This window comes from Podarcis tiliguerta (genome assembly GCF_965153285.1).
Source record: "Podarcis tiliguerta genome assembly, chromosome: 2".
NCBI classification, from domain to species: Eukaryota; Metazoa; Chordata; class Lepidosauria; order Squamata; family Lacertidae; genus Podarcis; species Podarcis tiliguerta.
Window position 1 is genome coordinate 48,686,846 of NC_139535.1, and position 24,345 is coordinate 48,711,190.

Below are 24,345 nucleotides of genomic sequence, written 5' to 3' on the forward strand. Positions count from 1 at the left end.
AGCAAATTATACTGTAATCAGTGTTTGAAACTTATAGATGCATTTTGCGACAGGGAATTTCATTAGTGTGAGCAGATTCTGAGCTCAGGGTGCAGTACTGTGCCTAAGATTTCAAATTAAAACCACAGAGTGGAAGGAAAGGATGACCCTTTTCTGCCTCCCCACTTCCAGCTACCCTCTGAAGACTGGAGAAAAGACCCTCTTAAGAATATTAGGGGGGTGTGCAGGGGAAAGACTAGACCATGTGAAAAATGAACATATTTTAGCTGTAGTTCATTTTCAACTTTGTGTTCTTCTTATAAACTTTATGTTCTTCTTATAAAAAAGTGCGCCTAGACATTCTGTTGTGCCCATAACCTAGGTTTAAGGTGCCATTTAGCTCCTTAGCTTCCATTTGTTGTGTAAAAAAAATCATAACTAGGGACATTGTTGCAAACTGGAATGTTAATAATCTCACAATTTGTTCTACCAGGAGGGCAACAACAGTGACATTTTGTTCTCTATTCTGAAGACAAGTGAAATTGTTTTTTGCTTGGCAAATTAATCACCCAGCTTTTGTCATATTAAAACTGCAACCTTACATTAAAAACAACAACCTTCCTCTAACAGTGTAAGTAGAAATACAATTTTATTCCTATTCTTTATACCAAGGTTATATCCATTTTTTCCAGCATGGCCTGACAGGTCTCCCCTCTCAGTATGCTACACACTTGAAAACAGCATAGCCACACAATGTAAAATTTATTGGCTAGTTCAAAAAAGATGAAATGTAGCTGGGTGGGTGCTAGGAAATCAGGGCACACCCAACATTGAAACTACTGTAAATTCAGTGCCTTCAAATCAACAGTACTAAGCAGAAGGACCAGTTCTTCATGTTGTTTTTATGGATTCCTACCCTTGGTGAATAATAGTGGGTTCAAAACATGCAGAAATAGCATGTGGGTAGGTTTCCCCCCTAGATTTGTCCTTAGCATGGGGCTGCTGAGGCAATACAACACATCTAGAGAGTTATGCAGTTAATTCAGTTGAATTGTATGGTTTGTTTTGGCATTTTTCTGTTTGCAGTGTGTAAATCCATAGTGGCAAATGTAACATTTGTAAGCTTCTTTACATAATATTTGTGTTTTAGCTCATATTATGTGAACTCCTATTAATATTAAACCATTTATTCGTTAACCAGCTTAATCTTCCCTACAAATATAATCAATGTGATTCATGTAACAGTTTTGCAACATCAAGAATTGATCTGTTACTTCATGACAACTGTTCTCACTAAAACATGAATCAAAACCAAAATTCCACTTGCCGCAATATACACAATGAGCTAATGTTTCATGGGCAAGTGTCAAACTTACAGTAATTTTGACTGGAAATATGGAAAAAAGGTTTTCTGGCATATGTCCTGTGACCAATGTAACAACAACAATTTTATTATTTATATGCCACCCATCTGACTGGTCTGCCCCAGACACTCTGGGCGGCTTCCAGCAAAATATAAAAATACAATAAATAAAAAGAAAAGAACAGCTTATTTGATGAGAAAAAATATTCTCCATTCCTACATGTCTCAAGTGGTCATTTAAAAGAATGTACTTCATCTATTTATGAATCCCTCTTTCCTCTCATTAAAGTACTTCAACTCCCAAGATGTGTAAAACAACTTAAAGCTTCTTTATGTTAAGAATAAGGAATGCTTGTAGAAAGTGTTAGTGGTTTTGCTTTATGCTTTTGCATAGGCAGCCTTTAGCCTTCTACCATTTACAGTTATGCTCTGCAGTACTTTCCGTCTGAATGCCAACTTCCTTCACAAGTCTAACCTCAATGCTTAACATAATTGAAATAATGGATTAACTGCAGGGATTCTGCTGCACCAACAGTTCACAAATGTTAAGGAGCCCCAAACAGCTAATGGAGCAATTTCCATTTATATTTTGCTTTCCAACCTCCTCCTCCCCGCTCTCAAAGACCAAATGGAAATTTCACAGACCAAAGAGTTGGATGTAGCTCTTTTCAGATAAATTGTTTTGAACAATCCATAAACAGTCCATTTCCATTATAACATGACTTTTTAATAAAATACAAAATCTACAGTGGAAAAGTTACTAGTTTCCAGGGGATTATGCTCAACAGAAAGAACATGTAAGTGTGAATAATGAGCATCTGGACCATATACATGTAATTTAGTGCATGGGTGGGGGAGGGTGAATGTAGAAATAAACCAATTCCTTATCAATTTTTGGGATCAAGCTAGATCGTTTTTCTCCCAGCTATACACCAAAAAACTGTGAAAGGAAACCAAAGAGTATAAAGCACCTTAATTCAAGGATTAAATCTATTACTCTCAACCTGAATCTCTATTTTAGCTTCCTCTCATAGGCAAGATTTCTTTTGAACAAGCACTGACTGTACTAGATGTTGCCCAGAACAAAGAAATGATTACAGTTCCTGTTCAGAGGATTTATAATCAATCAGAAAAAAGAAAAATAAGGTAAGATACTTGGATGTAAGCAAACTATTTAAGATTTGTGAACTTGTCACAATGACTGCAGAGTAATCCATTGATATACTGTAAACCGATTTTTATTTCTTTTTAAAGCGGAAATCCAAGAATTAATTATTTGACAAAACAATTCTGGAACATGTATGAGAAACCAGAATGAGATAAGCTTTCAGGGCTAAATTAGATATATTATTTGTCTGAATGCAATCAGGATGTGTGTTACATAAACAGAAGGCCAAGGGAAGTCTCAGCAGCCCTGGAACAGTGGGGTCTATAGAGGGGGGAGTTTAAGTATCACTCTGCCAGGTACGGGGGGAATATCTAATCTTTGAAGTTCTCTTTTTGATTTCAATGAAAGTGTCCAATTGGAGTTTCTCTTAGAAGTCACGTAGGAAGATAAAAGCATAAGTGATCCCTCCTGTATTAGAATAAAGACCCATCCAAGTCCAGCTTCAAAATTCCCAACTAGATGTCATTGGGAAGGCCAATAGCAGACATGAATGCAACAACAGTCTTTTTCCCTTTGGAGACTGGTATTCTGAGGAATGTCACCACTAATCCTGGAGGTTGCATATGATTCTCATGATTAGTAGTCATCAATAGCCTTATTGTCTTATTTTACTTTTAAGCTAAGTTGGTGGCCATCATCCCATCTTGTGGCACTGGCTTCACCAGTGCAACTACATAGAGCATGAAGGAGTACCTTTTCCCTCACGTTTGTTGTGAATCTCCCATCTTCCCTGAATTACTCTGGGTTCTAGTAACCCTATCCACTCTGTCCACGTTGTGTGTAATTTTATGCATCTCTATCATCTCCCCACTTAAGTGTGTGTGTGTGTGTGTGTGTTTCTAATCTGAAAAAACCACAAACATTGTAACCTTTCATTATAGGGAGTTGCTCCTGATCATTTTAAGTTTCCATGTTCTGCGCCTTTTTCGGCTCCACGGTATCCGTTTTGACAAAAATGACAAAAGCTTTAGACAGCATGCCAAGTGTGGCCACGTCGTAGGCATTATAATATTAGCAACTTCATTTCTGATCTCTTCCGGAACAATAACTAACATGGAATTTACCTTCTTCACAGCATCTGCACACATGCTTCTGAAACAACTACCTCAAATTTTAATCTCCTATCTAAACCTTTGCTTCAAGAACTACATGGTTACATTCCCCCCATGTTATTGGTGATGGCATGCACAATGACAACAGACTCCTGCTCCCCAGCACTACCAGACATGTTGAGATGGTCAGAGTTGTGTCAGGGAGTGGAAGAGTTACATTCCTCTTCCCCATCCTCCACAGTGGCAAGGCTGCTCAGGCTTTCCCTTGGCTTATATTTACATAACACAAAAGACAAGCACATGTAGTTTGACCCTCAGAAATAAGATATTCCCACCCCCCAGAGCACATATCTTCAGATATTTTCTAACTCCTTCCCTACATGCCCTCCCCAAAAAGCGAAAAGATAAATATATCTATAAGTGCTTGCTACTATAAGAACGGCTTCGTATTTAGCAGCATGCCCGAGGATGTAGTTTTAATGCTAGCTTTCTAGTTTCTATTCTCTATGTTGAGTTTCTAATTGATGGTAATCAGCGATCTCCTCCCACTCACATAGCTGGTTGGTTTGAAGACTGTAGCTGCTTCCCAGCAAGACTGCAGCATTGACATGAGAGTTCAGATGGATGTAAACACTCATTCATATCACCCCCGTGATCAGAAATTCACACTGTCCCTTTATTGCACACTCTCACTTTAGAGTACAAACACTTTGTTTGCTAGCTGCCATAACCATGTTTGCTGTGACATGCATTCCATGCAGATCAAATCACACTATTTCTCCTCCCTCAGAATTGCAGGGGGGAGGGGAACATGGTTTGCACCCGGCCAACCATCCAGAGATGACCTTGGAACTAACTGCAAAATGACTGGTTTTGTTTTGATGGGAAGGACGCGGGTTGGGACTGGTTTTATCCAGTGCAGCCTCTGCAGTGGGGTCTTGACCAGTACCCACCCACCTACCCTTGACCCAGTAAGGGTTTTTTTTTTCTGGTTTCCAATTTTGGTTGCAGCCACAGAGGAATTTTTCCTCCCCTGGAGTTCCTGATTACTTTTGGATTTTACAGGTTTTCTGCCTAAGTCACACTGGGCTTGGGAAGTTTGGCAATTGTCCAGGCTCCCACCTTTTCCCCATTTTGGCAGATACAGTGCTGGGTTAGGTGAATTGGTGTGAAGGGAAAAAATGGTGAACATCTTGAGGCACCTTCTAGGAGATGAAAGTAACACATCTGTTTTGCATGCAGAAGGTCCCAGGTGTGGGAGATTTGCAGTCAAACCTAACAATCCATATTTCCTAGTTAGTATATGAAGGAGTTAAGGACCACAGAGTTCTAATTGCTACAGTTGGCTAATTTAGTTCACACTCTCTCTTCTCCTGAAAGGAAGTAAATAAGGCCTGTTTCCTGTCATCCACCCCACTCTTCACACTGCAAATAATGGAGTGCCATCTTGCTGAATTTCAACTAAGATTATTTTTGCCTGCATTATTTTATTGCTGCTGCATAGTGAAAATGCATATCTGAGACCTATAAACTAAGTAAATCATTTTAAAGCTTGTCCAAAAAAGCAAGGGTTATGTATTACGAGTCTCTGACTTACAGGAGTCCACTCTGTTTTGAACCACTTCACGCAGCAGCAATACCTATTTGCAGATCCTTCAGAGTTTTTCTAATAAATTTGTGACCAATTAAAAATCCAAGACGTGAGTTTTCTCTCTCATTTGTAGGGCTATGGGTGCAACTCCCATGCTCTACTTGCATAGAATCGCCAGAATCTCATAGGTGTCCAAGTCTAGAATGGATCATCCTTGTCTGCAGCATTTCTAGAATTTAGTTTCTTTCCATCATTTCTTTTTTTAATCTATGCATTAGCTGGCAACTCATCATACTTCCTTTACTAGAGAGGAATAGTATTCAGGCCATTTTCCTGCACTGCTGATTGTGAGCAGCATTTCCATTTGAATCAGTGGCTTGCTATGAATCAGTGGCCCAGCCAGTCCAATTATCCCACAATCCAACCTCTCATCTCAAACCTCCTTTATCCTCAATGGATACACAGAAGTCAAATTCCATTTCCCCCATACATTCTGGGGCAGGGGGAAAGTATGATGCCATTTAAAACACACACACACATCTCAGGATTACATTCTTTCATAGTTCCAGAGGCTTCCTCTAGATGTATGTCTCTCACTGCTCCACATCTAATCCAGGGACTGATAACAACACTGTGAGAAAGCCAAGAAATCTTTTGGCAGCTTTACAAGGAAATTGTTGATGGGACAGAAATTCTGCCCACATTAAGTGTTTGTTTCTTAAAAACCTATATTGATTCCTAGTTCAAAGAAAAAAATCAGGGCATCATTTGGCTGGTACCATTGAGTGGCTACCTGTCTAGTCATGGATATCATTCTTAGGGTCCTGAACTAAGAACAGCCTGCTGGTGCATTTGACTGTAAACTCTGTTTCAAATTTGAGGAACAGATGGATACACAATTTCTTCTGTCTGAGAACAGCTTAGAAGTAATTGAGTATGACGCCCTAGCATGTCAATCAAAGGCTGGTAACACCTTTCAACTTTTCTTTTTCTTTGTTTATTGCACTCTGTCCTAGAACTAATAAGCTTGTACATACTTCTCCAACACCAAATTCAGAGGTTGCCAGGAACAATATGGAATAAACTAATGCCCATCTAAACAGCCTATTAAATTCAGTTTATATTAGTAGAAAAGAATCATTCTACTGATCATCAGAGTGTTACTCGGATAGTCACTTTTATTTTGGCAGTTGCATTACAGCTCTGTACAATAACCAGCTGAGCCTTAAAATGAAGCTTTCCCTATAATTATCAAGTGCATTAGGCTTCATCTCCTCTAAACATGTAACCATGAAAAGAAGTGGCAGTCAGTTATTATTTCAGTGGCTTTCAATGAAATGACTGCCTTCAGCTTGCACAATGATTTTGAACAACACTGACTGGGCTGGGATTTGAGCATGCATCTCCCAGGCCAAAAGGAAAATGCTCTTATCTTCCAGACATGAATAAAGCAGGCATTAGTTCTTGGCAACTTATTTGTTGATCATGTGGTTTAGGCTCTGGTCCTCAACAAACTCTACTAGAAATAACTAGTAGAGAAGAAGAAGAGAAGAGTTTGGATTTGATATCCCGCCTTTCACTCCCTTTAAGGAGTCTCAAAGCGGTTAACATTCTCCTTTCCCTTCCTCCCCCACAACAAACACTCTGTGAGGTGAGTGAGGCTAAGAGACTTCAGAGAAGTGTGACTAGCCCAAGGTCACCCAGCAGCTGCATGTGGAGGAGCGGAGACACGAACCCGGTTCCCCAGATTATGAGACTACCGCTCTTAACCACTACACCACACTGGCTCTCCAATAGGGTTTCATTTCTAAGCAATGAACTTATGACCAGGATGTTAGCAGCTATTATCGTGCTTAACCTCACAAATACATAGCAATTATTTGTGGTGAAATTTAACATAAAAGAACCATAGATACTCCTTCCAGTAGTACTCTACTGGTGTCAAGGATTAAAAGAAACAAAGGGCACCAAAGTGAAAAGTACTTCCAATTTTTTAAAAGAAGCCTTAGTTTGAAATTGTGCTCTTGGCACAGTATGCCTTGTATCATGTAATGGCATTTTGTTTTAGGATTCAAGCTCCTCTACAGCATCAGGATCAATATAATATTGTTAAAGGTAAGAACACAAGGGTTTCACAAGGGACTCTTGAAACTGAGAAGACATTTCATAGAGAACACTAAACACAACCCACATACTCTCATGTACAGTATGTTTCAGTCAGAGTTGTTCTGCACGCTATGGCTCAGTTAAGTGAGAATGATAAACATCAGAACTGGTGTGTCTAAGGGATATGGATTTGTGCCACTTTGAGGCAACGTTGAATCACAAATACATTTTCATCTTCATGGGAAGAAATTAATGGAAGACAGGAAACTCAAACTAGGACCTGAAATAAGAAAAAACCCAAAGCTATGTGCCTAGCATGTGCCACCCAGACCTGTGCTTATTAATTTGTCCACACCTCAGTGGTGTTTGGAACAACCAGGAAGCATATTTGCAGCTTCCAGCTGTGATGAGTCCTGTCATGCAATATGTTCAGGCCTATCTTTTTGAGTCGCCAGCTTTATTAAGTCAGAAACAGGAATTCAGCCTACATACAATTATCACATTCCACCACAATGGCCACCTGGAGACCCCAGAAACTATCTTAAGCTTCCATTTTATATGTATTTAAGCTTGATTGCTGACAACTAAACTGACCAAAAAATAAATAAATTTTCAGATGCTGAAGTACTGCCCAAATAATGTCTCATGGTAGAAGACAGAACTTTGTGCATAATGCTATCCACCCTGTGCAGCTGGTCTGCTGCTCTCAGGTCTGGTTTGCCTTTAGTAAATGGAATGGGAGAGAGGTGTAATTTTGTCCTTTGCCCCTGGCACCAAAATATCTTGGACCCAGCCCTGCACATAAAATAGAATTCACTTTCCAACAACTCTGGCAGACTCCATTGAGAAGATGCTGGGAGGTGGTGGAACAAACCAATTTAATTCCATAATAGGCATCTCGCAAGCAATGCCTTCCCTATCTCTCCACTGCCCATTTCTCAAGACGCACCCCCACTCCCAGCTCTCATTCCTTGCCCCCTTGCATTTCTTCTGGTAGAGAACTGCAGCCCTGAGTGGCACAGTTTCCTAATGTTTCTTATTAGCAGCAAGAAGCCATTGCTTAACAATGGCTCTGCTTGCCCAGAATTCCCTCTCATCTTTCTTCACATTCCAGGAAGGAGCATTTTGGAAAGCAGCTGTTGCATAAATGATAAGAGGGAGAAAACATGAAAACATACCCATCCTTTCTTACTCATTCATCTGCACTCCCGCCCTCTCACAAGCAGTGTGGAGAGAAAAGAGGAAGAGGGGAGTGCTGGGGGAGGGGGGAGCATCTGCATCAGTTATCTCCTTCCCATTCTTAATTACCATTGCCTGAAACAGCAGTTTCAAAGCAAAAAAATAAGATGAAAGGGGGGATGTGGTTTGGCTCCTTAGGGGCCAGGCAGTTCCCTTGAAGGGACCAAAGCTTTCTCACAAAATGCCACTTACCACCTCTAACTATCAAAAGAGTGGGGAAGTGGAACTGTCAATCATCTGATGTCAGATGACCAACTTTTACCTGTGTGGTAAACACTGTGTGCTCAAACCCCAACAATTGGGCACTGGCAATCAGCTGGTTGTTGGGGCATCAAAGCACTGCACACAGCTCTATAAAAGAGTAGCACATAGGATTTTGGAGTTGTCAACAATAAGGAGATCAGTGGTGCCTGCAACCCCCTTATTGGTCCACCCACTAGTTTACCCAACACACGCCTGACGTCGCATGTGATACTATGTGATACCAGGTGTGTGACAGGTGGGTGTGGCTTGGTCTAAATGGCTTAACAGGCCAAATGAAGAGGCTTGGAGGACCTAATTCGGCCCCCAGTCTGGAGGTTCCTCAGCACTGCACTACAGAATCTTGTTCCAGTATGCTGGGTATAATAAGCAATAACAGCTCTAAGGCCAATAGTGCATTTCCCAGTGTGCTGTAATGCTTAGAGTGCTAGACTAGGACTTGGGAGACTGGGGTTCAAAAGCCCACTTGGTGATCCAGCACACCTGGTGACCTTGGGCCAGTCACTGTCTCTCAACCTAAACTACCTCACAGGGTTGTTGTGTGGATAAAGGGGGAAGAGGGGGAATTGAGCTCCTTAGAGGAAAGGTGGGATATAAATGTAATATTAATAAAGTCACATTAGTCACTGATAAGAGAGAATAGCAAATGATCATGTGTGTTGATGGAAGTTTATCATACCTACAACAGCCGGCAACTGAATAAATAAAGTGCTGTTACAAAAACTAGTACAGTTGTACCTTGGTTTTCGAACAGCTTAGTTCGAAATGTTAGTTCAAACATTTTGGCTCCTGAACACTGCAAACCCAGAAGTGACTGTTCCGGTATGCAAACTATTTTTGGAAGCCAAAAGTCCGACGGAGCTTCCGCGGCTTCCAATTGGCTGCAGGAACTTCCTGCAGCCAATCGGAAGCTGCGCTTTGCTTTCTGAACATTTGGCAAGTCGAACGGACTTCCAGAACAAATTCCATTCGACTTCCAAGGTACGACTGTACAAATATGTACAATAAGGGGCTGCGTCATGGCTACATGCAAAAATTACTCCCAGATGTTTGCTGGAAGACTAAGAACTACTGTTAATTCATCACTGAAACTGCTTTCATTTAACCATTTGCACCCACCCTTACTGTGTGTCTCTGTCACCACCCTATTCTAGGGTGTATCAACATTTAAATGCTTTAAAACTTAAGATATTAAAAGAAACCAGTAAACCAGAGAGATGTCTGCTTCATGGCTTATATCAATACAGTCTGATCCTCAGCAGCATTAAGATGGGCTTAAAGGCATTTATTTCCATAGACTTAGACTGTGATCCTCTGCATGCTTATCTCGTGGTAAGACCCACTGAGCTCAATAGGACCTGCTTCTTCATAGACATTGTTTAGGATTGCACTGTGCACCCCACTTAAATCTGCATATGGCTGGGCTGAGATAACGCTTAAAGAAAAAGATTAGAAATATGACCAGTGTCTTTGGATTTTTTTTTAAAAAATCTATTTTTATATGCTCTATATCATGCATGCTTAATATGGAGAGCTGCTAGTTGTAACAGAAAGCACTCAAGATGTTTCATCCCAAATAACAATAGCCAAGACTAGTGTGTATGCTGTCCACGCTATAGACGTGAGAGAATACTTGAATGTTAGAATCTCATTTATTTGACCAGTGTTAATAACTCAAAATTAATGAACTACATATCTGCATTATATATTAGCTATTTGGGCACAAGAATATCCCTGTTAGCATTCATTCACAAGCCATTTGAATACACACATTCATGCAGAAAATAAAATTGCTTTTCTCCCCCCTACTCCATCCAAAATAAAGATGTCTCAGGTTAAGTAAGCCCCACTGAATATAGTGGAACTTACTTCTGGGTAAACATACATAGTTTATACTGTCACAGTATAGCAACCAAAGCAGGGAGCCTTTAATATATTTTGTTAGAGAAAAATCTCATTCTCAAATTTCATGGGTTTTTTTAGGCCTGACTCCTAAATTTGCCTACACTTAGGGCTCATACCGGCAGGATTCCCTCAGAACAATACAAAACTCTCTTTTTGCCTGCCTTGGCTGCACATATATAATATCACACAAGGTAATTACAGAAAACAGGCACACTGCTCTAATGTGCATAGCCTGATGCTACGTGGATGTGAGAATAATTGTATTATGGCCTACGTAGATCCTTACATTTATAGACCCTCCCCACGCCATGTCCTTCCAATGAGCAACACTAGATTACTTCTCTATTCATTCAAAAGTGCTACTGTCTCAGAAGTACCGGTAATTCTTATATCAGTAGTCAAATACAGGGGGTGGGGGGGTGAAATTGCACTAGTTCAATCCACAGTATTCTAATTACATCACCCATTAGCAGCAGATGTAAACTCAACAAAATTGATTTACAAAACATTTAAAGGACATTCTGAGTATTTTTTTTAAGGCTTGTAAATTTGATTTTTTTAAAAATGTGTCCAATGGTAAATGAATTTCCAAATTATTAAACAAGACTCTAGAAAACATGAGTAATGAAACTGGAATGTTGCATTCCAAACACAGAATAGCCTTGCATGTCCCCAAAAACCTGTGTTTTAAGGAAACTGTGGTTTTGCATATTTGCAGCAATAAGTTATTAAGGAATAAGTTTCACTTCAAGTAAAAACTCCCACTGCAATAAGGCCCACTGAATACATGCGCAGGACTTGTGCTTTTATGTACTAGCAGCAACTAAGGTGGTTGCTTTTCCTTAAAACTACTGTTTGCCATTAGTAATGCTTTGTTTATAGATAAAATACTAAGATACAAAAAATAGGTTATTTGTTTATTTTTGGAAGTACTAGAAAATGACAACAAGGCATTCTACCACAATGCTACAGCCTTCTACCACAATGGGCCCTCTTTCCATTTGGCCTGTTAGATATTCCAGGAACACCATTGCGTAGATGGCACACATTTTTACTTTAATTTTATTTTAAATCAAGAATGGTATTATTTGCTAGAAAGGATAGGAGCAGGTACAGCTTGCCTCTGCAGCAATAGGGCAATAACTACTAGCTATATGAACAGGAGGAACACAAGCAACCATCAGTGACAGAGGTCACTGCTTCATGGGTAAATTGATTAGAATGAGGGAAACTCAACCATGGCATTCAGTGGTGAAGTTGGACCAGCCACATGGTTAGCCTCCCTCCAGATTTTTTTCTGAGGAGAAAAAGACTTTGCACACAACCATCAGTGACAGGGTTGGAGAAGAGTGCAGAATAAAATAGTAATAAAACCAATAGTTCATGAACATTAACTTTAAAAGAAATCATATTGTTTCACAATAATAGTTATTTGATTCAGGTTTTGTTATTAACCTAAGTATGAAACTTGTTGATAATGATCTTCCCTTATTGTTCTTACAACATTAATATTTAAAAAATACTTGATGAATTACCAGCCTCCGTTTTTAAGCTTGTCAAGTGTCCAAGCATAATTGCCCCCTCTTTGTTTAATTAAAAACCTGAGTGCTCTTCTCCCATGTACAAAAATGTATCCACAAAACATATTGCCCAAACCAAGCAATTTCCAATCACTGCATTTACAGCTACTCATGTATCTATAACAGTGGCGTAGCGTGGGTTGTCAGCACCCGGGGCAAGGTAAGTAATTTGCGCCCCCTAACCCGTGGATTTGCACCCCCTAACCCCCAGATGTTGCGCCCGGTGCGGCCGGCCCCCCTGCACCCCCCACGCTACGCCACTGATCTATAAAGGCTCTTAATCATGCCCCTCTTCTAAACTTTCAGAATTAAAGGGGATAACACAGAAGAAAGAAAACTCTTGTTAATTAGTAAAATGCACAATTCTAGACTACCACCACCTCACAGGAGTTTTAACTCTCCTGCTCATGAAGACACAACAATTGTCACATGCATCATGGCACCTAACCTTCAACTTTGTCAAGAAAGTGGGATCACTACAAAGTCAGTCACCATATTAGTGCAGCCAAAATACGGTAATCACATTTTGGATAGGACTCAGAGGCAGCCTTATCATAAGTCAAGCAAGATGAAGCAAGCCGTTCAAGGCAGTCATTTAGAGATGGAAGGTTTTGAGCTTGCTTCAGTTCCACACCAAGAAGCTCCCAATGCAACACCGCACATGGCAACAGCAGCACACAGAGGTAGAGAGATGCAGTACTTCTTTTAAGATGGCACTGCATGTTGTGTCACAGACAACAAATGCATTGTTATTATTTATTAATGTATAAATACACAATTCACATGGATATGGCCCTCAATGAATATTAGTATCAGAAGTAGCATGCCTCTGGTATTTACATGTGGGAGTGTGCTAATCCACTCATGTCCAGCTGCTAGTTGGCCAGTGGCCACTAGAAGAATAGACTGCACTAGATAGGCCTTTGGCTCTTTTTATGTTATGTTATGTCATGACAGTATATTAAGTGTCCAAATGACAAGTGAGTTTTGTGGTTTCCCTCAACTGTGGAGCAAATGCTAGAGTCAAGGACCCAACCAGATCATATTTGTGCTTACTTAGGAATAAGTCCAGGGCTGAACTGGGCTTACAATGTCACCCTTGTAACATTGCTAAAAGAAAGAGGGAGTGAGACTTTCCTCCCTGCACCATCCACAGAGAGATAAATGAGCAGAGCAGGGCTTGGATTACAAGCTAGAGAAGAACTATTGGAGGAAAGAATGTGATTTGCCTAGTCTGGGATTTCTGCAACAGCATGGTTATTTCTGAGTGTCCTCCTTTATTCATGCTAGGGAACATCCACTCATTTAATACATTTTTGCGAATTGTGAACTGCGTCATCAGTACCCTATAGAACCCTTCTTGTACCAAACTGACCCCCTTTCTTTTTTCTTTTTAAATTACCCATGGTTATTTTTACCCATGATAATCATTTCTATCATTTACCCATTTAAAATAATTTTATGAGTTAGCCACGATAATCATTTTTATATCAAGCCACAAATCAAAAACCTTGTCCTAGTCATGGTTGAAAAAAGCCATGTCCATGGTTAGCAAAAATGCTAGTGTAGACATAATGCTAAACATGGTTATGTACAAAAATGAAAGGTGACAAATCCTCTTGCAAGACATGGAGACAGAGAAGCACATGTCAGTTGTGTTCTAAGAAGGATATTGACAAGCTGGAACATGCACAGAGCAGGGTGACCAAGATTACCAGGGGTCTGGAAACCAAGCCTTATGAAGAAAGGTTGAGGGAATTGGGTATGTTTAGCGTGGAAAAGAGGAGACTGAGAGGAGATATGAACCATCTTCAAATATCTGAAGGGCTGTCACATGGAATAGGGAGCAAGAACTTGGATCTAGCAGGAAAATGTGGCAATCAAATTAGAGGAGACATGCATTTTGTTACTATCTATTATTTTACTGTTCATGGGCATTTCGCATAGGCTTAATTCCCTGCTGCTTCTTATCTGTTTAAAAGGCATAATCATAAACCAGATTATGCAGAGCGGCACACTTCCAGGGTGAATTAAATGTTTTAGATACAATTAGAATAGGAATAGTAAATGCAGCAATGCAAGATTCTTACGGTTTTACATGGCCATCACAATTATTTATAACACTATCAATCGCAATATAATCACCACTAAATATGTCCAAGAAGGTACCTTACATAAACAACACCAAAATACATGACTGGGCAGTGTGGTAAACAAATTGCATAGTAATTCAGAGAACTAAAATACCTAAAAGCCAAGTTTCTATTTATGCTAAACTGCCCTCAAATTCCGCTTGCAAAAACTGGTGTTACTTTTATAGCAGCCTGCCAGTAACAACTGCATGAAAAGGACTGTATGTTGACAATTTCAGCTGCTATACTGATTTAGGGCTTTATTGTTCCACATGAGGATTGTGTTTTTCTTTGAATGGATGCAGCTCAGGGATGAGGGAACCTGTGCCCCCCCCCCCAATGTGTTTCTGGACTCCATCTCCCATCATCTCTGACCATTCATCTTGGTGGCTGAGGCTGAAGGTTGGGATCCAACAACAGCTGAGAGCCAGAGGCTCCCCTTTCCTGATACAGCTGCATGTAAAAATCTGAAGTTTTTTTTGTTTGTTTTTTAAAGAGAATTGAATTCTCCATCTCAGCATCAAAGGTACAACAGCCTGAGGTAGGACAAGCCAGTCTGCTCTCTGCCATGGTAAGAGAAGTAGGTTACGTGGCTGAAAATGAAATAGCAGCAGTGCATGCAAGAAGAAAGGAGAAATGCAGTAGCCCCTTAAATTATTTGAAAGCAATATTGAGCAAAGTTGTGATTTTAAGGAAATGGATCGTGAACTTTCACATTAGATCTCAGCAATATACAGTGATACCTCGGTTTACGGACTTATCGTTCCTGAAGTCTGTTCTTAAACTGAGGTGCACTTTCCCTAATGAGGCCTCCTGCCGCTGGTGCCCTTCCACTGTTCGGCTTCCGTTCGTAGACCGAGGTAAAGTTCGCAAACCGGGACGCTACTTTTGGTTTTGCGGAGTTCGTAAACCGAGGTACCACTGTAATGATTTACAGAATGAAATGGTGAAGAAGAATTTGGCCTATCAAACATGTTCTGCTAGAATACTGATGCATATAGCATTGATAGTGTTCATTTATAATGAATAAATGAAGCTTCAGTTGTATATCCATGCTATTTCGCATAATACGGTTCAAATCTTTCAAAACCTCATTTTCCCATTCAGAGATTTTGAAGATGACACATTAATACCTGCAAGTGCTTGGAGTGGGATCTCCTCATTTTCCAAAGGAATATTCAATGCATGAAGTTCAGCAAGCAGACACAAACACAATTTAGAAAACTTGCATGCATACAACAAGACATGAAGGCTAGTGACATCAAACCTGTCATGTGCAAATCCCATGAAGATGCCTGGAGATGCAAAGTCAGGTCATGAATCCATAGAAGTGACCAGAGGAGGAACGCATAAAGAAGCAACACCATGGTACATCTACATCAGCATAACCAGATGCCTTCATCTGCCCCAGCTGCAACCGGACTTGTCTCTCCTATACTGGTCTCTACAGCCACAGGAGTAGTTGCAAGTAACTGTCAACAACACACGTTTTGGTGAACTATAAAACATTTGTGGTGTCAAAATTTATAGAATAAAACTCAAACATTACTTTTTAATATCACTTTGCTGTCTTCAAATGCAGACATTTAACTTTGATAGATAAGTAACAAAATAATTATAAAAATAAGAATATATTTTTCTGAGCTTTTTATATGGATTTAATAAGCACCTTGATTTACAAAAGCTAAATATGCTATGGTTTTCAAAGCTGCCTTCTAATCTTATTTACTTTCCTCTCCACCCAAGTTTATCATTGTCATTTTGGCTGATGGCCACTACAGCAATCATACTTTTGAGAATCTTTTCTGGCATTCAGATTACAGACATCTCCAGGAAATGAACAGGAAATGCTACGCACACATATGTATATGCTAATTCCTAAACTGATAAGGGACATTTTAGAGCCCACAGCATTTATATTTATTTCTTTATGAATTTATTTATGAGCTGCTCTTCTGGCCTCAAAAGGCCCAACAGGTGAACTACATTCTTAAGACAACATCATAGCACCTGCCGGGGTGGTGGTAGTGGGGTATAAAACAACAGGTGCAACTAATTGGATCTGAAAACATCTGGAAGCTATGAAGGGTGGGGAAGAGTTCCACTGAGAGGGTGCCACGACAGAAAAGGTTGCTGCGACTACAATCTTACCACCAAGTGTCAATTCTTGTATTCAAACCAACAGCATTAAAAAAAAAATGTTTCTTTGGTAATTACTTTTAATAACAAAGAATACATTTGATTAACCGAAGGCACCTTTGACGAATTGCTTCAGTGTGAATAAGCCCAACTCTGGACATTTTTGTTCCCTTTGTTTATTCATCTGGTCTCATGTTCGTCGCACATCCCATTCTGCTTCCTCATGCCTCTGAATTTTCCCAGCCCTCCAGGGAAATAGTCTTGTTCCTGTCCACAAATGCAGTTGTTGCTGCTACTAAAAATCTCTTGGGGTCACATTCTTTTACTTCTTTTATTTATTTAAACCAATATTCACCAGTCTGGTGCCCTCCAGTCTGAAATACAGCTGCCATCAGATCCAGCCGGTGCACTTGCTGGCTGGGGTTGATGAGAGTTGTGGTCCAAAACATCTGGAGAGCACCAGGTTGGCAAAGGCTGGTTTTGAACACTTCAAGGTGGATTCATTTCCTGCTTTGTGCACTGACTCCAATGTAGAGCATCCAATCATGCACAAGCCCAAGAGTCAGGAATGGACTACTTTGCCTTTGTAACATGTAATTATATAAAGGGACTACTTGACAAGTACAACATGCCATTTCACCTGCCTTCCTGAAAGCTACAGTACTTCATAGGCTCAAGTTGCCAGATCAAGGGAACAGACAAAATTAAGGACATTTTCGTATTTAATGAATAACAGCAGGCTGCAACCCTTCACTGATTCACATCTCAAAATCTGAAAGCCATTTGACTACTCAGGAACAAAGAAAGTTTGGTATTCTACGCACCAAGTGTACACTATCTGATTTCCTATTACCGGTATATACTGCATTCTTAAACATATAATTTTGACCTGATTACAATAAACATTTGAGTTTTTAAAACTGTTTTTACTGATAATTTTACTGTTTTGCTTTTTTTTTAAAAAAAAGAACTGCTTTGAGGTTGGGTGGGTGTGGCTAATACATTATAATACATTCTAATAAATGTAAGCTTAAAGTACACACACAAATACCAAGAATGTAGACCTTTATTTCCTACATTTTAAGATATGATCAAAACGTACCCCCACCCCAACATTTTTACCCTCAGAGGCAGCAACAGGCCCAGGTAACCCATTCAGCTTTATAGCTGAGCAGGGATTTGAAACTGGGCCTCCTCAATCCTACTCTTGACATTCCATCCATTATACCACATAGGTTCTCATGCACTCTCTTCACTCAGAACCCTATGTTCTTCGGCATGTGCTTTGATAATTTAAGTAACACTAAAGATGTGATTATCATGCTCAATTTGTGCAGCAAATACAGAAAAATCCTACGCATGTTCAGTCAGATGTAAGTCTCACTGGATTCAACGGTTGAAACTCCCAGGAAAGTGTACATAGCACTGTAGCCAAAGAGTAAATGAATTACATTGTTTAACATGCTGTTTCACCCTCCCATTAACCTAATGGCACAGCATTTTCACAATCTGCATTAATTCAAACTTAAAGATAAGCAAGTTGCAGCAATCCATTGTACGTATTCCCGGATCTTTAGGACTAAAGTTATTAACTCATCCATGTATGCTCCCCAGACACAGCTAGCTACACTTCCTGGAACTAATTATTTTATGGCTTAAGCCTAGACTAACCCATCTGTTCAGATCATTCAGCCATTTCATTTAGAAATTTAATGACTAGCATGTCAGGAAGATGCAGCATATTGCTCAATTTGCTGATTTTTCTCTAGTGTAAAAGTGTCATATTCGGGTATAGAAAGTCTAAAGATCAGGCAAATAAATAAATAAATGCTCCTGGCATATTTTGCAGGCAGTCACCCTGCGGCATTTGGGTGTCACAACTGGAAATTTGTTACAGCAAGCATTTGTGCCTAGCTACATATTATTAAGGTAAAGGTAAAGGTAAAGGACACCTGGACGGTTAAGTCCAGTCTAAGGTGTCTGTGGGGTGTAGTGCTCATCTCATTTCTATGGTATAGCACCATAGAAACACTTAACATGGTTTACATTTACAGGACCACAAAGTTGTTGGAAGATACCAAATGAACATCCAGTCCATTTCTATCATCCCACCCACTGCTCAAGAGAACAGGTGCACAACTGAAACAAACTGTGATGGCAAACAACTTGAGATGACTAAATGCAAGCGAACCTAGCCATACGCTGCATGGGAAGACAAACACATTCTAAACTAAGCAAACGCCTATAGATACTAACCAAGCTTGGGGGGGGGGGACCCTTTCTAATCCTCAATCCCAAACTACTCAGCATACTGTTTCTAGCTGTGGGCTAGAGAAAATGGGGTGGAAACCAACAGGACTCCAGTGAAGCACAACTGAGGCAATCGAAATAGCAAGCATAATACACACTTCAAAAATGCAATGAATATTGTTAATACAGATGACAGCCATTGTGTTCCACCCAGGCACCCACTGCTGTAGTAAGTCTAAAGATCAGGCAAACAGACAAATGCTGAATGCTTCTATCAGATAGTGGTGTCATGTGAGGCTGCCTTTCAGTTTTAACATCTGTCAATAACTGCCAGCTGAAGAATACTGTCGCTGTGTTTTCCCTGTCCTGACTCCTGCGTCGCTTCTGCCAAGGTAACCAAATTCCTACAAACGCCAAGCTGCAGAGGCCAGATTTCAGGCAGTGCCATTCTGGCACACCAAAAGACAGCAGCTTTTACAAGTGATTTTGATGAGTTGGGAGTGTCCGTGTGTGTGTTTTTCTAGTTAAACAAAGTTTGTCTTTAAGTTTGTTGGGTTAAAAAAAAAAAACTCCGTAAAGGTGCTAGAGACCGTTCAGAAAAGAAAATTGAGGAGGGGCTGGTAACTTGCAGCAGTGAGCTAGAGAGAAAAGTCCGAGCCCATCAGCCCCACCCCCTCCCCTGACGAACCATTCGATTTGCAAGAAATTGGCGGAGCACTTAAAAGAAAACATGGAGGCTCTTAAAACGAGGAAGTCCCGGTGGAGACAAACCTCCGCGGGATGTTAGAACTCAGTCGCCCTGTGTTCTCGCCCCGGTTGTGCAACGCGCCCCCTCCGCCATGGGCAGCACCCGCTCGAGGGCGCGCGCGCCTTGCCCCGTGCCGGGCTGCCCCCGATTGCGAAGCGAGAAGCAGGAAAGAGGGAGAGAGAGAAAGAGAAAGGGCAACTTCGAGCGCCTGTCGCGAAAGTGTGCCACCCAGACGAGAGGCAGGCGGGCGCCCAACTCACCCAGCCCAGGCAGCGACTCGAGCGCCGGAGGGTCCCGCTCCTCTGACGAGAAGAAGTGCTCAGCCCATTCGCACAACCCCTCAGCGCCGGAAAGTGGGGTGGGCGAGAGATAAAATCTCTCTCACACACAAACACACTCGCTCACTTCGAAAAGGGATGGGGAGGCGCTGCCCGCGCCGCTTCCTCATTCACCGAGGAGGCAGGCGGAGCAGGAACTACCTCGCCCTCCTCCTTACTCCCCCCACCCCACCGGCCCCTGCGAAAGTGGCGGCCCCGCCGCAGCAGCAGGTATGAGGCGGCCCGCGCGCGCGCCAGCGAGTCACTCACCCGTTTCGCGCGAAGGACCCTCGCGAGGAAGCGCAGGACTCGCTCGGCGCTCCGAGGCCGAGAGCGCTGCCCCGAAAAGAGAGAGGCAGTCAAGCGGCGCTGCCTCCGCCTCGGGACCGCCCTCCCCTCGCTCGCTCGCTCGCCCCGCCCTCCGCCCCCGCGCGCTCCGCCTCAACTTTTGCCGGACGCGCTCACCTGCTGCTCTTGCAGCCGGGCAGGAGAAGAAAGCGGAGCGGGGGCGCGCGCTGAGGGGCGGGAATCCCCTGCTTCGCGCGGGCCACATCGAACGGAACAGGCGCTTGGAGGCTTCAGCGTCTCCTTTCGCTTTTCCGCCCTCCTCCTGCTTCTTCTGCCGCTCGCCCGGTCTCTCCCGTCGCCGTCGAGGAACTTTCCCGGGCCGAATGGAGCTCCCTCGCGAATTCGGGCCTCTCGCGGTTGGCCTGTGCTTGGCCGGCCTTTCTTGCCCGGAGGTGTGTGGCGCTCACGGCTCCGCGCGCCTTTACCTGACCCGGCAGCTCCCTGGTCTTCTCGCTTTGTTTTAAAGTCGGCCGGCCTCCACCTTCCCGCTCTCAGCCCCGGGAGGAAGCGGCGTCTCGCCTCGTGGGGCTGTCGCGGCCGGGCGGTTTCCCCCTGGAAACGCTGCGGGCGCGGGCTCTGGAAGCCACGCGGGACAGACCTCGCAGTCGCTCCGGTGCTCAAAGAGGTCATGGCCGAGTGGGGAAAGTGTCTCGTTTGATTAAAGCTGGGTGGCAGAGGCTGGCCCGGGGAAGGAGGTGGTCTCCGCTTCCTTTACCATACCCTCTGCATCAGTATTTCTCAGGTTTGCTTTAAAAAAATAAATTAATTAATAACATCAGTATGTTTGCGGCTCTTTGGTGCAATAATGCTGTTTTAATATCGCGTTTCCTGGTTTCCTACCGATATTTTAGACCGTATGGCATTGGAATTGATACTATTTTACGTATGTGTTGTCCTCTCTCTGTATTGGGGGGGGGTTAGTTGCTATTTGTGCAATTGTTTGAACTGTTTCTATGCCCATGATTTTATTTATAAAAAGTATATGCCACCCTTGCGTAAAATTTCCAAGTGGTCTCTTGTTGTTGTTGTTTTTTAGTTGTGTCCGACTCTTCGTGACCCCATGGACCAGAGTACGCCAGGCACTTCTGTCTTCCACTGCCTCCTGCAGTTTGGTCAGACTCATGTTTGTAGCTTCGAGAATACTGTCTAACCATCTCGTCCTCTGTCGTCCCCTTCTCCTTGTGCCCTCCATCTTTCCCAACATCAGGGTCTTTTCCAGGGAGTCTTCTCTTCTCATGAGGTGACCAAAGTATTGGAGCCTCAGCTTCACGATCTGTCCTTCCAGTGAGCACTCAGGGCTGATTTCCTTAAGAATGGATATGTTTGATCTTCTTGCAGTCCATGGGACTCTCAAGAGCACCATAATTCAAAAGCATCAATTCTTCAGCGATCAGCCTTCTTTATGGTCCAGCTCTCACTTCCATACATCACTACTGGGAAAATCATAACTTTAACTATACGGATCTTTGTGTACTATATTGTAAATCACTTTGATATGCCTTGTGGGAAGTCATTCATAAATATAATTAAGCAAAGAGTAAAATGTATTTATTGACAATGCAGTATTTAGTAAAATTGTTTGTTAAATTGTTGCTGTTGTTGTTTATTAATTGTCTCTCTCCCTAAGGGCAGTGGGTTCTAAAAATGTGCACCTCTGGTGTCAAAAGCCAGGGTGAAGAGGTGTGTCTTCAGCATTCACCAAAAGCTGTATAATGGAGGTCCCCTTGGTGGGGAGGGAGTTCAACAAGGTGGGGGCTGCCACATAGAATCCCCTCTCCTGTGTCGCCACCCCTAACATATTGTATTGTTAATGTAGTAAGGTAAGCTGACCTTTGTGATGCATTTGCCCTTGAAAGGTGCTTGACTTTCTGTGAGGGGTAGTCAGGGTAGAGCCAACAGCCTGCAGCTTTATAGGAATCTCCAGTTGATTGTGAGAGTGTAGAGCTGAATTGAAAAATGAAGACCTAGATCTTATAGAAGTTTGCATTTTTACTTTTTTTTTTTGCTCTGCAACATTTGGCTTGGCTGGCTTGTATGACTCATCTGGTACCTATAAAGGCCTTTCTACACTGCTCTCTGCAGTTTATCGTTTTTCAAGGCTGGCCCAAGGCTAACTGCTGCCTGAGGCAAAGGACAAGATGGTGTCTTTCCCGTTCCATGTAGAAAAGCTGAATATTACTTCAACACTAGAGATGGGATAGTGTCCTCTGCTACTCCTGAGGGCCTAAGGCTAGCTTAGTAAGGGAAAGGGCGCACATAGTTCTGTTTTACATTAACATTGGAGAAATGTATGTTTTCTATTTTTGTATAAAATGCAGAGCAGTCCCACATTAAACTAGCCTCCTTTGAGAGGAAGGGTGGGATATACATTTAAAAAATAAATAACGATAAATGACAAACTTTCTTCCTTAACAAGTGACACTTCCTGTTGCCTAACTCACTTAGCCCTATTTCAAAATTGATAGTCACATACACTTACAAAATCTTACACAGAAAGCAAAAAAAGAAATGGGGTGGAAGAAGAGGAAGAAGGAAACAAGGAAAGTTAGCTGTGAGTCTATATAAAAACAGACCACAGTTCAAATAATTCCAAGAATGCAAGGCATATGTTGTTGAATTTATTACTGGCATTCCATCTGCTAATTATTGCTTGTTCCTTTACTGCCAGATCTAGCAGAACCCCTGTCCTACTGCCAGTTTTTAAAGGATTCTCTGCTTTTTGGACACTTGTAGCTCTTAGGAAAACACAAATGTTAATTCTTTGTAATATTCCACTTGAATGCTTTATACCCAAGAGTCATGTTGGAAGCAGCAGTGCTTAGGGCTGTCTCGAGGGCAGAACAAACCTATTGTGTGACTTCCAACCAAAATGGCACAATAGCCATACCATGTGAGCTATAGTTCCCTCATGCTCTGTTCATCTCCAGTGGTGGTGTTTGGCTGAATTAGCCCAAGCTAACAGAATCTATACGGAACCCAAAATATACAGAAAATATTTTTTTTGAATAAAATATAATTCCATATTGAAAGCAGATGTTTTAAAATCATAATACAGCATAATTATTTAAATCATAATACTACAAAGATTGCAGTTGGATTCCAGTTTCCTTTCTTCATTTTAGCAGTATCTGTAACTGGATCCTAGTATATTGGGTGATTCATTTGGAAGAAGGCACTCTTTGAAATATCTTGGACTGAATCTGCGCTGAGTCAACAAAAATTGGATTGGGCTGCACAGTTTATCTACCAACTAATTTACAGTAGTGAATTCAAATCTCCAGAGCATGATGAGCTGTACCAAAGGGTACTAAAGGAGTTTGAAGATGTAATCTCAGAGCCTCTGCCTATAAGCTTTGAGAATTCCCGGGGAATAGGTGAGATCCTTGCAGACTGGAGATGGGTAAATGTTGTCCCAATCTTCAAAAAGCAGGGAAAAGAAGACCATGGTAATTACCAACTGTTCAGCTTGACATCAATGTGAGGAAAGGTCCTATAGCAGATAATTAAACATTTGGTCTGTGAGCACTTATAAAAGGATGCTGTGATTACTAAAACCCACGATGGGGATCTCAAAAACAAGTCCTGCCAGACAAATCTCATTTCTTTTTTTGATATACTTACAAGCTTGATGGATCAAGGGAATGCTGTGGACATATTGCATCTTGATTTCAGTAAGGCTTTTGACATAACCCCCCTACTCTTGTGCAGAACCTAGAAAATGTGGGCTGGATGTGGTAACTGTTAGATGGATTTGTAGCAGGTTGACTGACCAAATGCAAACAGTGCTCACTAATGGTTCCTCATCATTCTGGGAAAAAGTGACAAGTGGAGTGCATTGATGCTGTTCAACCAGGAACACAATAAGTGTATCTTGCCTCTGGAACATCCTTGTACTCAGCAGCAAGAGCCAAACATTCAGCTGTACAGCTCAAGTAGGTTGCATGCCAGTCTGCCAGCATGTATCGGCCCAAAGTTAGCCCCATTGAAATGACTGGACTTACTTCAAAGTTAACATGCATAGGATTCTGCTGTTAGGCCTTAAAATACTGGCAGTTACGTCATTCAGAGTCTCACTTCCTCTTTCCTGACAGAGGGAGGGAGAGAGATGTGGGTGGGTGTCTGTCTGGTGGTAGATATTTTCAGAACCAAGTAAGCAACAAAATTGGA

At 41.7% G+C, this 24,345-nt stretch overlaps 1 protein-coding gene across 4 annotated transcripts in view; it reads right to left on the bottom strand.

Moving 5' to 3' along the window:
* The window catches only part of PRKCD (protein kinase C delta), a 58,761-nt gene extending 38,524 nt beyond the window's left edge, over positions 1-20,237 (bottom strand). For 2 of the 4 annotated variants that reach the window (XM_083429134.1, XM_083429132.1), the window contains exon 1: positions 20,101-20,237. The gene's annotated coding sequence lies outside the window, so the exon portion shown is untranslated. Of the gene's footprint in view, positions 1-19,773; positions 19,970-20,100 lie in introns of those variants that run through there. The other 2 variants (XM_083429135.1, XM_083429133.1) reach the window with 2 other exon arrangements.
* Between the last annotated feature and the right edge of the window lie 4,108 nt (positions 20,238-24,345).